Source organism: Geospiza fortis, unplaced genomic scaffold, assembly GCF_000277835.1.
Source record: "Geospiza fortis unplaced genomic scaffold, GeoFor_1.0 scaffold162, whole genome shotgun sequence".
Taxonomy (NCBI): Eukaryota; Metazoa; Chordata; class Aves; order Passeriformes; family Thraupidae; genus Geospiza; species Geospiza fortis.
In genome coordinates, this window is record NW_005054316.1 from 5,364,198 (window position 1) to 5,379,639 (window position 15,442).

General features: G+C 42.1%; 1 protein-coding gene across 1 annotated transcript in view; it reads right to left on the reverse strand.

Moving 5' to 3' along the window:
* Nucleotides 1-15,442, reverse strand: part of HIVEP2 (HIVEP zinc finger 2) — a 103,989-nt gene that overhangs the window by 32,883 nt on the left and 55,664 nt on the right. The gene's annotated exons all lie outside the window — the stretch shown is intronic.

Consider the following 15,442-nt stretch of genomic DNA (forward strand, 5'->3'; position numbering starts at 1 on the left):
TAAATATTGCAACATTTTTAGGTACAAAGTAATTATTCTTCTCATGCCAAAAGGAAATACTAGGCAAATACCAGGCCTTAGCCTAGCATTTTAACATCAGAGGGAAAATATAACTGAATTTTCTGGAAAGTGAGGTTTTTTAAGTTAAAAAGTTACACAATCCTAATTATGCAACCGCGGCAGATTTAGTGAACAGTCATGCCTCCTTTCACACCATGTCAAAAAAAAGCACTTTAATTTCACATGAAAATATCAGTGTCTTTCAAACACCTTTTTGAATGAGCAAATGCACCGCCTCAGACTGAAACTCTCGCCCTGGCAAGAATTACATATGAAGACATTTATAGTACCTGAGCTTGCATTTGTTTTTCACTCACACCAATCATTATACAAGCTTATTTTAAAACCTGTCTTTGTTTACTAAGCTCTGTGGTCATCACATGTCAAAACAAAAAGAGACACATGCTAAACATCAACAGTATGTTCTTACTGGTTTTTTTCCACTTTTTGCCCCCAAAGTAGAATGGGTCTTCACAGCAGTTTTATTTCAATCCATCCTGAATACTTTGTAAGAGTTCACCTGAGATCAGCTATTAAGTCTCAAATCCTAAATATTGCATACATGTCACAACAGCCCTACTCAGCAGCCAAAATGTTTCATTTTGACAAATGACTCAATACAGGCATTTTGGTGTAGCAAATCCAGTCACTGAGCATTGCCTAAAGATTCTGACCACTATAGAGGTAATGTAGGATACATTAATTAGACTGCATATTTAAGAATGCTGCTTTATTTACAATCCTCAGGATGGCCAGCAGAGGAAAAGAATAATAAAAAAACTTCTTTTTAAAATTATTCTGGTCATATTTCACAGTGCTTTGTTCTTTTTTATGGTATGAAGCATTGAAAGTCAGTATGTATAACATTCAATTGCATCAGAACACCTCTTAAAAATTCAGCAAAATATGCATATGCTTTTTGCTGCATTTTGTAGTTACACATGAAATTTCACTCTTTGCACTTAAGTTTCTTTCTATAAAACACAAATCAACTGTGTTTATTAACATTACCATCACTCTCACAAGCAAACACTTCTGAAGAGATGAATGTCTACCAAAACGCCTGAAACTGCATTTAAAACCTCTGTTATTATAGAGCTGTTGCTATTTAAGGCACAGACTAATCTGACAGCTACGTTACAGATTTCAACAAGCACAACATAATAAAACCCAAACCATTTTTCAGGAAAGACACTGTTCAGATTTCATGATGACTTTTTACCAGACAAGGTCAGATCAGGGTGCATCACCACAGCACCCCAAAGTTTTTTCTACATGTCCCACATACCACTACCTTTTGTAACTACTCCAAAGAAACCTGCAATATGAAACCACTGAACATCAAATTACTCTTGTCCATAAGAAGCTGAAGTAAGGGCAGCAAAGAATCCTAATTTCAGACACCAGGCAATAGCTTGAGGCTCTAAGAGGACATTCTCTCTTGAAGATCCATCAAAAGGGAAAGCAGTTGTAGCTCAGCCTTAAAAAACCCCAGACAACTTCATACAGGGTTCTCCTTCTCCTGCATCCTGCCCGGCTCATTCCATCAAGTTTAGTTTTTCTTTCCATTATCAGAAGTGGAAGAGAAATCACCTAACAGTCTGGCCCAAAAGTACCTTAGGTGCTTGTGATACACCAATGACATTTGCACACAACAAACAAAAGAAAGCATCCCTATGTTTTGAGTTGGAAGAGACCTTTAAAGATCAAGTTCAGCTCCCAAACATCCCCATGTCTAGCCCTCAGCATTCCCTTTATAGACAGGGAAATGATCACATAGAGTATGTATACAGGCATGCATGTTTGCTAAACTAGACTTGAACTAATTATTAATGAATGCTCCTTGGGACAGCTCCTAACTCTAAAATGTTGCACTGCCAGCCAAAAACATATAGGGCTATTTTCCTTTAGACCACATTGCAATGTTTTATCACTCAGACCACCTAAGATAAATAATCCACTTAATCGACTTGCTCATTCAATTGAACTCTTCCCCCTCCTTTTCCCTTCCTCCCCCACCATCAGGGTTTGAGGACAGCCTGTTCGCCTGGAGATGGTGAATCACTACAAGCCAGCAGGCCCACTCGGTTCCTCAAAAGTCACAAAAGGTGTAAAAATAGCTCGTACTAATGAAGCAAGTACAGCGTCAGCAGCCAGATGAGCGTGGGTGATCTGATAAGGGTCTGCTGTTGCAAAGGGCAAATTATTAAGAGAATGCTTCTGCCTCTCTCTCTTTTTATTAAGCTTTGTTCTTCCTTTGCTGAAACCAGCCCTCTGCAACACCTGATAAATGACACCTGACAAGGCTGGCTGTAATTGCCAGTTTCATACCAGTGCAGGAAGTGGTGCCTCTCTCCGAGCTGAAGGTACAGTGGAGATGTCACTAAAAAAAACCCCCCCAACAAATAAAGAGAAGCACAAATAAAGCCTAAAAATAGCCAGGACTACCCACTGAGTATGACTGTGTGGGTATATTTAGTCTGTCTAACACCAACTTTCCTTGTTAAAAACACAATTTTACCTTTATGCAAAACAGCTTCCTGTTTCTAACTTGAGAAACTTGAGAACACAAAGGGGGTAAAAGTCAGATTTTAAAATCATCCCCTTTTCATTGACATTATAACAAGAGTAAAGGTGAGAAGACCAGGCAAATCTTCCATGTGGCTTTTGAATCCTGACATCCCATAACAAATAATCGGAAGCTTTCTATTAAAACATCCCAATAGACAACCCATTAAACTATGGGAACAGACTCAGAGGCAAAACCAGAGCTGCACCAGCAAACTCAGGAGCAGCAGGAGGTGAAGGCAGGGGCAGGTCCCACGCCCTGGAGCGTGGCTGTGCCCAGCCAGCAGCAGTGGGACACAGTGGCTCTCTCACAGCCCGGTCCTGCATGCCACATCTGCCCTGGGCTGGGGCACAGCCCCTCCCTGGCACCAAGGACCTGCCAGGAAGGGAGACATGAGGTGCTGCCATTTCAGGTGCAGCCAAAGGGTCGCCCATTGGCCGAGAACAGGAGGGCTTGGTCTACTGCCGGTGCCGGCCAGCCTTGCTTGGGCTGCCACAGGAACCATCCCACTGCTCCTCCTGATTGGAGCCCCCAGCCTGCCGTGGGTTTGACTGCAACAGAACGAGCCACAGCTACACTCAGCTGAGGTGTTCAAAGGTGCTCAGCCAAGTCTCCTTCCAGGGAAACTCCGTGCTCCTGCAGGCCATGCGCTTCGCTCCCTGCTTCCGTAAAGGACGGCAGGGACAGTCCCCCCAATCCCCCTCAGAACATCTGCAACTATTTAAAGCCTGTGACTGTAATACCACTACTGGAGCAACACTCATGCCAAATTCCTAGCGCTGACTAGTACTCTGCATGAGCGAGCTGTGCAAAGAAATGGTCTCTCCAACAATTTTGCTTTTTCTACTTGATATCATGACTCGTTTGGCTGACGCGCACAAGAGGGGTTTGTTTCAATATTATGCAGCCTTCCTGTGTGCCTCCAAATACCGCCCATCACTTCTACTAGGCTAAACAAAAACACACACGTTTTTACCAGACTTTTTCTCTCATTTACAACAGAAAAAAAAAAGCCCACTGTAACATACTGCCAACTTCACATGCAAGATCCAATCCAAATGATTATTCTGAAATTAGAATTTTTATTTTCCTCTGATTTTAACATTAAACAAAATGTAATTGAAGTTAATAAGATTAAATTTTTAACATTAACTACAGTGGGAAATTGAGACTGTGTTCTTTTCTTGATATGCTGTGATTAATTCCCACTGATGCAAGAGCACTCTTTGTGCAGCATCATAGTTTTGTCTTTTCATTCTTTGCCTTAGCAGTAAATTTAATAATCACTGATTTTTTCACTAGAATAGATAAACATGATGATGTAAGAAAAATCAGTTGATGATACTCTTCTTCAGACAATTTAATTTTCATCTGAAATGAAGAATAGATGTTATTATATAGAAGGAAATATGGATGTAAAAATAATTATTAGTAGGCTTAAATACTGAAGACCATATTCTGGGTGCATATTTCCACAAAGTTAATAGGAAACAGGACCACATATTCTCAATCACTTTGGGGATCTTAAGTTATAAAGTTAAAAGTACACAGCCTTCAGCGTAGCTCCCCACTCAGATTTGGAACAGAAATTCTGTCTAAGCAACAGTAACATATAACCTGTCTTTTTAAGATTACATCTATTTAAAGAAACATACAAAGGAGAAGATTAAACTAGGAAAACCGCAGAAAAGTGCATTAAGAAAACATAACATTTACTATTACATTGTATTTTCTAAAATTCTGTAGAATAGACTGAAATTCCAAAATCAGGGAAAGAAATCTTCTCTTTTGCTAAGTTCCTGCTATAGGCTTTCTCTTTTGGCTGGTGTTTAAACTATGGGTGCTGGAACCTTCTTGTCCCAAATGTAGAATTATGGAATCATTTAGATTGGAAAAGACTGTTAATATCATTAAGCCCAACCATTAACTTAACACTGTTAAGTCCACCACTAAGCCATGTCCCTAAGTGCCACATCCACAAGACTTTAAATACTCCCAGGAATGATGACTCCACCACTGCCCTATTCCAGCAGCCTGTTCCAGTGCTATGAAGAAAGTTTTCCTAATACCCAAACGAAACTTCACCTGGTGCAATTTAAGGCCATTTTACCTTGCCCTAAAGTAAGTCCCTAACTCACACCTTCACAAACAGATGGCACAGGTGGGGTGGGAGACTGGATATAGTGGTGTCCTGCATTTCAGAAGGGGCAGTAGTTCCACAATGGCATTTCCCACAAAATGAAAGCCTACAGTAGGTTAAAGCACACCATGGGCAAATGGAGGCAGTAGGCACCAGCACAGGACAGCAGGGGAGGCTGCAAAAGGAGCTACGGGAGGCAGTAAGGAAATACAGCATTAAGTAGAGTCTGCACTATCTCACATCATCCTACATCCTGCTGCAGGTTGCTTTTCCTGCCACAGCCTTCTCCCTCCCGCCCCTGCATGGTGTCATTTTCCCCAGTGTGCACTCCCCTCCCACTCACCAACACATAAGGCACACCATGACTTATGTCACCTCTCCAATCTGGCCCAGCATCTCGGAGGTGCAAGCATAGATGCAGTCTACAAAGGCTTAGGATTAATGCTTTATTGCCAATTGCAGCAGGCAAGTGGCTCGGCTCATAATGCAATTTTGTCCTCAGGAAGACCCGTAGGAGGTGGGAGCAGGTTGCCACGAGCCTGGTGCCTTCTGTGCACTGACATATGTCCTTGTTGCTGGGCAAAACGGCACATCCAATTAAGTGTCTTTTATTATTAACGTTCTGCTGTTTCATCTCTTGATCATGTATCCTCCTCTTGGCCCCTCTGCACCCCAGCTTGTGTAACACATCAACATCTGCAGACACACTGCTCTACCTGGGAAAGCTCAAGCGGAAATCTGGTGCTGGAGACCAGGTATTGTCCTCTTGTAGACCCAAGCAGTATCACAGTAACTAGGATCCCAAGCTAAAAAGATGAGAAATATGAGGTATCTGCCTTGCTGGGAGTAATAATTACAATGTATTATTAACAAAACTCAGGTTTCATCATTAACTCGACTCAGGTTTCAAGAGCTGATCTCACCCTAATGATCCTCCAAATTACATTCAGTCTTTCCCTCTGAATGGATCCAGTACCAGCAAGGAAGTCTGCTGGTAACTGTTACGCTGAAAAGAAAGCACGGGTAAAAATGAGCTATAAATACCACAATCAAACAGGTGCAAAGAATTACAGACATTATAAGTTGCCCGAACTCAGGGCCATCTCACCACTTGGATCTGATCCTGCCAAAAAGATAGAGACTGTAACTTCAAAGCAGCTGAGAGGAAAGGGCTCACTGTCAGTGTGTGCTGCATATGGCACAGCTGACCTGATCCTCCTTCTGCAAAGGATTGCCTCCACTCCCCTCAAAGACGTCAGTCAAGTCAGAGCTCCTCTCTTGCATCTCAAAACATGAGAAAGGCCACCTACGTGTTTGCTATAATGAAGTAGCCAACTGTCTCAGTCACGACCCAACTCCTGCCACAAAAAAACCTTGTTTGATTTTGTTCCTCTCCCAAGCTCACCAGAGGAACAAAGACCTTCAAAAGCGTTTTCTCAACCCCTAAGTGAGAGATGAAAATGCAACTTTAATTGTGGATTGGTGAGATCTCCTTGAGTAAAATAAACCAAATTGCTCAGATGCAACTGCATAACAGGGAGCCTAATTGCTTGGCTAGCATCAACAAAGAGCTGCTGGTTCATTAGAGCAAGCTGGAGGAGCTGCTCTTTGCATCTTCACAAGTTGGGAGTATTTGATTGCAAAATCGCTATGGCTGTTTGATCCAAAATTCAGCCTCTGAGCTCTGATCAGGAAAACTTAAAAGCAAAAAGCTATCACTCTGATATTTTTCTTCACAACTTTCTTCAGGATAACAATTCATTTTTCTCCTTGATCTGTTCAAGGATGTCAAATCTAATCATAAGATAGGATATGAACTTTTATATTCTGTATATACTGCTTAGAGAAAGAACAGAACTGATGTGAACCAAATTGCAGTTTCACATGACAGCTGGAAGATGCTGGCACTTAGGCTGCTATCCTGAGGTCTAACTGCAACAGGACTTTGCCAGAAAGAGCAAAGGGCAGAGGAAGGCCAGGAAAAAGGCCAGTGGAGGTCAAAGGCACTCAAATTTTCTGCTGACTAGTCAAAGCAGATTTGGACATCAGGCAATCAGGCAGACAGCAAAGGAAGCTTACTTCCATCTTATCCAACAGGGAAATAATTTGCTAAATCACACTAAAGGGGAAGCAGCTAGTGGCAGCTAGTGCCATCAAAATGTTCAGGAGCATTCTCTGTTCGGGGCAGTTCTACAGCCCTTTTGGGAGACCACACTGCTCTGCTTAAATTTGCCTGTCTACCCACTCCTCACCATGAAGCTCAGATAAACCATGGCCTTGTTTTATGCTTTTTCCATCACAACCACCTCTAGACTTAAAACCTGCCGGATGAAAAACACAATCATAACCTCAGGCAGATACCTGCCTCAAGAAGTCTTTTAAGAGCACCTTATTTTCTCCAACTCAAACTCCACATGTGAATAGGTCCACATACAGGCTCAGACACATCTGCATAAAGAGGTCCATTTGCCTGAGTGTTTACTAATGAATGCTTGGTAGTCAGAGGGACACCAGAAATGCATCCAGTTGTTCTTAATTTTTTAAAGAAAGGGTTGTTTACATCTCTAGGAACAAATCATTGATGAAGTTGCTTATAAAATGCACCACCCATCAATTCAAATCTGAATCTTTTCTTTTTTCCCTCTTTTATGCAGTCTGAATCAGCTTGTGGGAAAGTTAATAGAAATATTCCACCAATGAATTGAGAAGTGGATCAAACCAGGACAACACAAACCTTCAGTAAAGTGGAAGACTCCACATGGGGTGCTCTCAGGAAAATCACTCAAATGTAGAACTACCTATTGTGCTGAGGGCCCAGGTAGGTCAGCTCTTTGCATGCTCTGCTTTTCCCCCAAGTTGCTCATCAGGAGTGGACACTGAAACCTTCTTTTCTGACAGGTTATGAATCAAATAGCTACAGCTGGTTTCAGGATCTCTTACCTGCTGCTAGCAATTTCACATAGAAATAATGAAAGTCCTTATAGAGTAAATTATTTCTAGAGGTATCCTTTTAATCCTAGACTGCTGTAAGATACTTATTCTCCAGTAGCAGTGAGTCCAGGAAGTGCAGAATATCTGCCAGCATTGAAAGAAGAGCAGATCTAAAAGCACAGCACAAAGTTGTCAAAATACTGCTTGTTGCAGGAATTTCATCTATGCTAACACTCTGCTAGAGCAGTCCAGGTAATAACAGCAATAACAAACAAAGAAAATGTTATAGGCCTGCTAATATAAATGGGGCAGCATTGCTCACAGATATTTTTAAGTCCCAGTGGTGTTGATCCACCCATAAGCAGGTCTGGATTTATAGAAAAGGAAAGAGTAAGCGGATGACTACCCCACAGGAAGTTTCTATTTAAAAAAGTGTCTGCCTTGACTGAAAATCAAGATAACACCTCTGAAATTCCCACCTGTCAAATACATTCTGTTTCCTTCTTGGTTTTCTTTTTCTTTCTACAGTGAACTGAACTACTCTAAAATTTTCTTTCTGTGATTTTCAGCTAAAGTAGATATGGAAGGAACTGCGAACAAGTACTGAGGGCATTAAGCCTACAAGAGATTTAGCCTTTGTCCCCCTTGAGAATCAATACAATGCCAGCTTGAGTGGACTCTGAATCCAGGTTTTAATTAGACAGAAGGTGAAATCAGTGAAACCTACCTCTTGCTCAAATATTATTCTTTCTTTAGTATCCCACTGCTCTCCAGAAAAAATGCTCTTCTGACCTGTTGGTCGCCTGTTGGTCACCACTTATGCAGGCACAGAATCCAAACTCTGTCCCAGTATGTCCTCACCATCTGCATGTTGTCTACCTCTCCATCAAGAGCCTACAATAAAAACTTCCTATAATAGAATTGTCCTGACTCACAGGTAGGGGGGGAGGGAAGCTGACCTCGCTACAACATCAAGAGTCTCTGACGCATTTTGGGAGGCTGTGGTTTCAGGTCTGAAAGAATTCAGCCTTGCTTTCAATGAGGTTTCATACAATTAACTTCCAAAATATCACCCTATAGCTCTATGTCCATTTGAAACTTGATATTGTTTAGTGGTTCAACTGAGCACTATTCAGGGCTTTAGGCGTGCGCTTGGCGAATTAGCAGTACTCACCAGCAGAAGAGAGTTTCTCAGAAACGCAGCCACCCAGGCTCCTGCCTGGCTCCACCTCTTGTCCGCCCACTCCCAGTTTCAGACATTTCACATTCCAAAACTGGAAGTGTCTATGCAACGTAAGGTCAGATCATTGCACAACATGCTCTTTTCCTTCTAAGAGCCACTGCATCTTCAAAAGTACATCTACTCTAACAGCAAGAGAGATGTTTACAGCGAATTTCTATCTGAGTGGGAGTATTTTCTCCATGAATCTTATAACAAGGACATGACGTGTAAGACTCTTCCCTGCATTTGGTAAAATTGTAACTGAGACGGCATTTATTCAATACTTCCACATCAGCATGCCTTCCCCTTTAAGCTGCCTTTTGAGAAATTGAGAATTCATTTTTACATTTCCTTAAAGTATTTCTGTGCTGGATAATTTTAGGACACACTAAACAGAGCAATTTCTGCCTATCCTATATTTAGAACCAAGGCCTTTGCAATGCAACCATGAAATACAACTGATTGTCACAAATGTAGGTTTTGCCAATTGTTTCTTTTCTTGCCAAACAGTGTGAATAATTGCTGTGATCATTCCTTCAGTTAGTCTTCAAATTCTTCAGGTGAATGAAAACTCCAGTTTCAATTATATTGGAAGAAAACCTTCCTTTTTAGTATAGGGGACTTCAAGTGAAGTGAGCTTTATTGTTTTTCCCAAAGAACAACACACAGGTGGAAATTATGGCAATAAATTGTGTTCTTTGAAACTGAGTTCAGCTTGCAGTACAATTAAGTCTTTGCTGTTAGCACAGAAGGCCTATTTGGTATTTCCTTGAATGCCAGCAACTTATGCTTGTATCACCCAAAGGCAACTGTTGAAATGTTTAAATAAAAAATTAATGACCAGTCCTTTCTTCTTTCTATTCAGATCGGACCTTTGTCTTCAGCACCACTGGGGAAGCTAAGCAGTGGGAAAGCAGAAGGGTTTGGGGCTGGGAGGGTTTCCAGCACCATCTGGTAAGAATGGGGATGCTGGCAGGAAAAATGACTAAGCCAGCTCTCAAAAACCCTTCCTGATTTCACAGTCAAACAAGTTCTCCATAACTGTCGGTCCTATCCTCCCAGAAGGAAGAAGGTTCAAATCCAACAGTCAGCATTCATAAATCTAATTCAGGGTACCCAGCAAAAATTATGAGGGTCAAAACAAACCAGTGACAGAGTAAGGGGGAATAGGAACTCAAGAGAATCCTATGAGAGGGGCAGAAAAAGGGACAGAGGAGGGTGCTTTGGATGTGTGCTGGCACCATGCTTTCCTTCAGGTAAAGGCAGCCCAGGGTTTCACTCCGAGTCGTTCATTTGGAAGATATGATTGAGAGGCAACTGCCCTTCATCCAGTGGAAGAGATACCTAAAATGGAGCTAATGGCTTAAAGTTACTTAGCTCCTGTTCAGTCTGTGAGCAAGTAAAAGGTTAGACTGTAATATTTAACTACAACTCCCTTGCCTTTCTGAGAAGGCCAGGGGAGGCTGCCTACAGGAAAGTCAGACATCGGCCATGCTGCTTCCTGTGTGCACCAGGTGGAAAAATCTGCACCTGCCTTCAGGCTCATGTAGATAGCAAGCTTCCTCTGGTGCAGTGGCTGTCACACAGAGCACTTTCTGGTACAGCCCATTTCCTCCTGGGGGACATTTCCCTCAGGGACAACAGGGGCTAGTACTCCGTGCATGCCACCAGTCATGATCACAAAACTGCCAGCCAGTCGCCATGCAATATAATCAAAGTTTTAGTGCTGTGACTAGAACTTGCTCCATGTGTTAGTGAAGATGGAATGAAGAATGGATGAGAGACAGCAAGACAAATAAAAAGATTCACAGAAATCTGGGGACACAGCATCATAAGAGAACCCAGCACCTACTACAAATATTGGTACTATTCAAACTGTTAGTTTAAAAAGTAAAAGTGGTATTCATTCTTTTTTAACATTCATCCATAAGAGGTCACTGTGTGATACGATGAACACCTTGGTGTCAGCCACATTCTTCTGCCTTCTCATATGCTCAGCACCAGGTGTCCAGTCCCCTCCAGTAATGTCTCAGCCATTACCCAGCTGCCCTCAGCAGGGGCCATCAGGGAAGGAATTAAAACAAGACAAGTGGAAGTCCTTAACCTTGATTGTGTGATCTTAGTCAATTTTACAATCACTTAAACATACTTTTTATTCCCCATTAATCTCAAATGGAGTCCAAGAGTTTTACACCCCCCCCCCCCCCCCCAGACATGTTAAATAACCAGTATAATATAATCAAAATTTTGGGAAACTGAGTTTAAACAGCAAAGATACAGGCTCACAAATGAACGAGGCTCCTCTGGTTTCCCAGGGTTTGGGGCCTCTATTTTAGAATTTGTTTCACTTTGACATTGTTTTTTCAGTAGTGAGTAGACTTTTTCACACAAGTGACTCCAACCCAGTGTGGGACATGAAGAATGTCAAGGTGATCTGCCCACAGGAACTTCTTAAGCATAAAATTTTTGTACTGCAATTCATAATGAGATGAGAAACATAACAGGCAATGGCAACTGAAACCATTTTAGCTCAGATCAGCTAAACAAAGATCTTCTTCATGGAGTAAAGTGACTTAAAGGGAAGTATTTAATTCAAAGATTTCCATGGGAAAACAAAAAAATAAAAATAGCAATATGGAAATTTTCCAGTGGAAAACTTGTTCTTGTGGAAATTCCGCTTTTAATTGACAAATTGTTTTTATGGGAAATTCCTAAGCAGCTGTAGGCACAGCCCTCATGCTGAGAAGTTTAAAAGCAGCTCACGTTTGACCCAGCACCCTCAGATTTCCCACATCAGATAAACTGCAAAAGCAAAGTCCTCGTTTTTCCCTTACTCCTGAGCACACCCCGCAGCACACAAGCAGTCTCACTGCGGGCATGAGAATATACTGACTGCAGTGGCAGCAGGCACATGGTTACTGATAGGGTGCTTGCAGGACTAACCTTTTAATGTCCCAAATCAAGACTAATTAGAGGCTCTTATAGGAGCTGTCTTTAATGCTCTGATAACTCTGATACTGCTAAAGCTGTCACTGACTCCAGCAACAGGTTTACCTGCACTAGGGATTGCAGGCTTGGGAGAATCTAAAATGAAGCTTCTCACAGTGGACTGCATCAGGGAGAGAGAACTTGGTGCTGACTTTTATGTGCTTATGTGAATGGTCACAAATCATGGATACAAGTCTGTCATTATTAACTGTTTTACACTGGCTTAAACCTGTCAATAAGAACTATACACCCTAGAGCTAACATTACAGAGAGCGAGACAAACATTTTCAGCAAGCTTGCTAAGGGTCTTCTAAATTTGCAGTGGAGCATTGAGTAAGTGTCACCTTTACAGAATGATATTAGGAAAGCATAAACCCTTCATTATAATGCATCTTCTATCCACCACTTTAGCATGAATCATCATACCATGTAAACAGGCTAGAAATCATATTTATGGTAGGGCTCAAAGTATCTCAGAAAGTCAGAGGAAGAAAAAAGCTATTACAGGAGGCAAGCATGTACAAAACCTCACAGTCCAGAAAAGTACTAGAAAGGTACTGAGCCCCTCAATCATTCACCTAAACATTTGCAGTGATTTACAGTGTTTCTGTACCAGACCTGGACATTTCACACTAATGCATTTTTCACACAAAATAAAATTTAGAATCTCTTGAGTAAAAAAGTTAATTCTACTGGCTGTATGAGACCGGTCTTTGTAATTTATCCTCAAGAGTGAAACTGTCTCTTTCCAAACTACCTTCTACCCCATACAGCCTATTAAAGCACAGAGAGGATCCAGCATACCCCAAACTGAGTTGGGCTGGAGGAGCTCAAGCACAGCTGAGCTTTGGCAGGAGCAGGAACCCCAAGGTGCCATTGGAGGAGGCTTTTGGCAGCTGGCTGCCTGCCAGGTGCTGCAAGCTATAAGGTGAAGGAGTGGACAAAGGCCACTGCTCAGCTGCTACAGTGACCTTCAGCTATGCTGATCTGGCACAGGAATGCACCCTCTGGCCATGCTCATGTTTCCACATGCTTTCTTGGCTATCTGCAGCACCACATACACACACATGACACCGAGCTGGCACGCACAGCCCATGTCCATACTGCACACAGGCCAGCGAGTTCCCCTCCAGCTGCACTGCTGCTCCTCACCCATGCAGCACAGCACCCAGATGTGCTCACCAAGGCCCGCTGGTGAGCTGCATGCATGGTGAGCATGCAAGACCTGCTGCATGGCTATGACAACCAGACACCCCGAGGTCGAATGGCAAGTAACATGAATTTCAGAGATGGGCAAAAAATCCTGTGTCTCTCCAGCTGAAGGAATTAGTCTTTTCTGATGTCACAGTAAAAAAACTGCAATGAAAGCCTTATTAATGCAAGCTTTGTTACTGAAGCGACAAGAAGGGCATTTCTTTTCAGAGCCAGACACTCGAAGGAATACCCCACATGGTAGATAGCATAAGTATCCCGTATTTCCAGTATGTAACGGAGCTACTTCTACTACACTGAAGCACATGTGATAAGAGAAGAGGGCCCGGGCCCTTCTCCATATTCTCTGCATACCTGTTACTATCACACAGCTGCTTTCAAGTCTACAGTTTCCTGTGCAGTACAAACTGCATACCACTTCCCCTGCGGAAAAAAAAGGGCCTTGCTTGTTCTTAATTGACGATGGAAATGCTGTCATATTTTCCACTAGCCAAGCTTGAAACCATTACTGAACAAACCTTCATTAATTTTTCCACAACATTTTGCAGAAATGTCAGGAAACAGCTGCACCAGAATGATTAACTGTCCTTATCACTAAGGCTTCATTGGCCAACTTCAAATTATATAGGTTTTCTTCTTTCAAATTCTACATTTAGTGATATTTTTTGCTATTCTTCAGTTGACTGTTTCAGTACAACACTTTCTCTTCAAAAGTATCTGATTGCACAGGTTCAGTGGCAGACAGACATTTTACGACCAGTGGAAGAATTTGTACAGTTTGGAGCGGCATACTTCTAGGAAAAGACTGCTTCCTGCAGATTGCTCAGCTGTGTCTTTCTTGGATCAAACTCAATGAAATTCACAACTTGCAGTCAGATTGTATTTGCCAGTCAGGCTGAATTCATTACACTGACATAAACTTCTCTGGCTGCATTTTCTTATTCCTTTATTTTCCTGTCCTCCTCTTTTCCTTGTTCCTTCTCTCTCCCCACACTCTCTTTCTCACCTCTTCTTTGAGCTATACCATGTGTCAAAACTTATCATACAATGCCCTGTACATTTTCTGGCAAAAACAAGCGGAACAGTACACATCACCATCCCAAACATGCAAACGCTGAGATGCTAGAAGGCTTAGTACCAAATGAAAGTGCAGCCATCTGGAGGTAACTGCTAGTGTGGATCTGAGCTTCCCAACTGTCTGAAACTTTACAGTCCCAGAACTTTTTAGCAAAGCATCAGTGAGCAAGAGACTCCACTCACACAGATTTGCACGGGGCACTGGACTGTTGTTTTTCAAAAATGTAAATTCTTCAAATTTTGTTTAGAACACAGCCAGGTTCATAGGATTACTTTTAAAGACTGAAATTGTAGTATAGTGTCCTGCTTATATTTTGACATTATTTAGGGTTACTATAGCATGGTATGTAACAATAATTCTGCATAAATGTCACTTGCAGATTTAAAATTGCAGTTGTTCACTCCATGTCTTAATTGAAGCGGCAAGCCTCGAATCTATAACCTTACGGTATTTTTAGACAGAGGGAAATATAGATGCAAATAGGTATATACACGTCTTGGAAGTTAAACAAAATTAATGCCATCAAGTGGAGGGGTTCAGTGATTCAAGTGTTCATGCTGTTATGACCCTCTATCCCCTAGCAAAAAGCAGGATACTTGCAGGCTTATAAAGAAATGAAACATATAGAGGTTTATCTAGGTCTTACAAAGAATCCATTTGCACGTCTTGCTTTTTAAAAGTATCTCTCGCACAGCAGTGTGCATTGCAGCACACCATCCCCACACAGCTCTGCTCAGCAGAGCAGTCAGTGATGCCCTCACCCTGTGCTGGGCCAACTCCTGAGCTCCTGCATTGCCTTCAGCAGGTATATGGACACCTGGGAGCCCCTGAGCCAGGATGCCTAACACAGAATGCTGGCCTTGTTATTTAATTGGTGTTGTGCTGGCTACAAAAAAAAAAAAAAAAAAAGCTATGTTTTTAAATTACTCTACCAAGATATCTGCTTAGATGGCAGAAATTGCAGTACAGTATATTCTGCTTAAAATACGCATGAATATATATGGGTTCTATTTACGACATATGAAATACTGCCAAAAGTACGCAGGTTCTTTAAGGATTCGGTTTTATAATACGCAACGCCAAATTTCTCCTTCACAATATCCTTATCTGTCTCTGCTCTAGCTGGAAAGCAGCAGCTCGCGGTGCCAGAGCATTTCAAGGACCGTGTCCTTCCAATGGGCGGGATGTCAGCGCACTGCCGGCTGCGGCTGCACGGGCCACATGTCGTGTGTGGGGGGGGCG